This window comes from Chrysochloris asiatica, unplaced genomic scaffold (assembly GCF_000296735.1).
Source record: "Chrysochloris asiatica unplaced genomic scaffold, ChrAsi1.0 scaffold00339, whole genome shotgun sequence".
In the NCBI taxonomy this organism is placed as follows: Eukaryota; Metazoa; Chordata; class Mammalia; order Afrosoricida; family Chrysochloridae; genus Chrysochloris; species Chrysochloris asiatica.
In genome coordinates, this window is record NW_006408857.1 from 2344337 (window position 1) to 2347688 (window position 3352).

Here is a 3352-nt window from a genome sequence, read left to right on the forward strand (position 1 = left end):
TTTCTGAGGCTGTAAATCTTTATGGGAGCAGACTGCCTCATCTTTCTCCCGTGTAACCACTGGTAGTTTCAAACTGCCGACCTTGAGGTTAGCAGCCCGATTCGTAACCACTACATTACCAGAGCTCCTTGTTGATGTTAAGTGACATTAAATCGGTTCCCTCTCAAAGTAATCCTGTAGAAGAACAGCTTGTGAGTTTGAACTGCATAATTTGTGGTTCAAACTGACTTTGCAGTCCACTGCTTATGTACAGTGCCACACCAGGAGTCCAAAGCATAGAAGACTTGAAATATTTAATGATGAAGATCAAAGACTGCAGTCTTCCATATGATGGCACCTCAAATGTAAAGACAACACAGATCTTCACAACCCAAAGTAACAGTGAATTCGTCTCACATACCTGCTGCAAAAGACCTCTTAAAAGAGTTCAAGAGTAAATACGTCACTTTTGAGGAGAAAGGTAGGCCTGAGCCAAGCCATGGTCTTTCCAGTAGCCTCAAATATGTGTGAAAGTTTTCTAAGGAAGACCATAGAAAAAATGATGCATTTGAATTATGGTGTTGAAGGAGAATGTTAAAAGTACCATGCATCGCCAGAACAAACAAATCTGTGTTGCAAGACATGCAACAAGAAAAGCTCCTTAGAAGCCAGGAAGGTAAGACTTAGTCTCTCATACTTCAGACATGTTATCCTGGATACCAGTCCCTGGAGAAGGACATCATGCTGGGTAAAGTGGAGGGTCAACTTAAAAAAAAAAACCTCAAACAATATGGATTGAAACAGTGACGGCAACAGAGGACTCAAAGCTAACAACAGTTGTGGGGATGACTCAGTAGCACCACACACTGTTTCATTCATTTTGTTGTACATAGGATCGCTAAGAATCTCACGTGACGCAATAGCAACTAACAACAAAAGCAACAAGGTAAGGAAGTTCAACTCAGAGGGTTGAACCTGTAGCATTCCATCTATACGACATTTTAGGGGGGCAAGACTATATAGAGGTCAGCAGACCGGAAGTTGGGAGGAGTTGTGGTGATAGAAGGGGTAGGCTAGAGAGGGACACGGGAAATCTGTAAGGTCGGCATTTCAAACTCACCAGACACTGCTCAGAAACCCTAATCAGGGTCGCTATGGGTCAGAACAGACTCGATGACACTTAACAACAGCAACATAACTGTTTTATATGTAGTCAGGGTAGCTACATGATTCATGTTTGGTAAGGTGGAGGGTCAGAGAAAAAGAGGAAGACCCCCAATGAGATGGATTGGCCAAGTGGCAGCATCACGTACTCAAGCGTGGCAACACTAGTGAGGTTGGCCCAGGATCGGGCAGTGTTTCATTCTGCTGTGCATGAGGTCGCTATGGTTCCGTATCGACTCGATGGCACCTAACAACAACAACGACAACATGATTTTATAAAGAGCTCTGGTAACATAGTGGTTACAGGTCAGGTTGCTAACCTCAAGATGAGCAGTTCGAAACTACCAGTGGTTCTGCAGAGAAAGATAAGGCTTTCTGCTCCTGTAAAGATTTACAGCCTCGGAAACCCTATACAGGGTCACTATGAGTCAGAACTGACTCCACAGCACACCACATGGTTTTATACTTGTTTTCCCCTAAATGCCCAGAAGTAAACACTGTATGGGTACATTCACTTTAGGAAATTTATATTTTTTAAAAAAGAAGAAGAAATGACAATAAGTAACACAAATGCATTTGTGCATTTTGCCTGTGCGCTGCCTGGCCCTACAGGCAGTTGAAGTGTTTCTTCCCCAGGTAATTGGGATGAGGAGCTGTGTTCACCCTTATCTGGAACTCCCTTCATGTTCATACTCCCTGGCCTCTGAGATCCCAGCATGGCTCCTCATGACATCATTATAGAGAAATCAAACTGTCTACAGGGCGTGTTTGGTCATTAATTTTCTCACATGAATGTGAAGCATTCCTAGCACACCTGCAGACTTTCCGGTAAACTGTGGGTTTGCTGTGAGGGTATACCACAGAAAATGCTTCCAAGAACGGCACTTTGAAAACCTTATGAACACATCTGATTTATTCACTTATTCTGTATGCATTTTATCTACCCCTTGCCAAAGTCAAGCCGCATGTGCAACAAGGGTAGACGAACAGAAGAACCTGCATGCACCTCGTAAGTTACAAGTTAGGGAATTTGCCAAAGATCGTAATGGAATATAGTTCATTCTTAAGGCTATAAAATTTAATTGATCCTTTTAGCATCAAAATATATGCATATATTTATTTGGTTTTTTATTGGAAAAATTATAGTAAGATACCATGATGCATAAAAATGTTATATGTATTTATTTTTAAGTGAAGGAGTATAATATTTTTGTTGGCATATTTTATCCAGATCTATGTATCATTAACATTCTAAATGAGTTAATATTTATGTCTTGACTGAATTGTTTGTTAGAAACAGTATACCCAAATTATAATTAAAAAAAAGAAAAATCCAGAATACAAGAAGAGAAATATAAAAGCAGTTTTTAATTGATCCATATATGGGTGACTGACTAGCAACTCTGCACATTTAAAAGAAATGTCCTAAGAATAGCAATAATGTTATGCATGTTCTAGCTGTAAATATTTTCAAATGTCTAATGCCACTCATTCACTGATACTTTAGGTGAGAAACACCATACTTAATCACTCCAACTCATTTTCCCCACTAGTTCACACTGATTTCTTTGCTATGCCAGGACAACTACATGCATGCCCCTCCCTCAGGAGTATCTGAAAAGTACTCCGATTTCATTTAGGTTCCCAGATTCATTAAGTTTACTCCTTGTGATGTAAAGTTCTATGGGTTTTAACAGATGCATTGAGTCATTTTTATACCATAATTTGTTGTTGTTGTTGTTAAGTGCTGTCGAGTGACCACATATAAGGTTTCTGAGGAGCAGCTGATGAGCTTGAACCACATGTTGTTTGTTGTTGTTAAGTGCCATTGAGTCGATTCCGACCCAAAGCGACCCTGTATAGGGTTTCCAAGGAGTAGCTGTTGAGCTTGAACCACTGACCTTGCAATTCAAATGACTTTACAGCCTGACGCATTAGCCTACAGGACCACACCAGGACTCCACATAGTACCATTTAAAAGACTTCCAGGACCCTAAAACTTCCACAAAGTGCCTCTTTTGCAAGAACTCTCCCTTCCTCCATGTTCTGGAAAAGCACTGAACCATTTTCCTTCTCTACTGTTTTGCCTTTTCCAGACAACCGTATGAAACCAAACATACTTTGCAATCTTATGGTTTGACCTATTTTGCTTGTAAGAATCTATTTTAAACTCACCTATGTTGTTTCATCCACCATTTGTCTGTCAGTT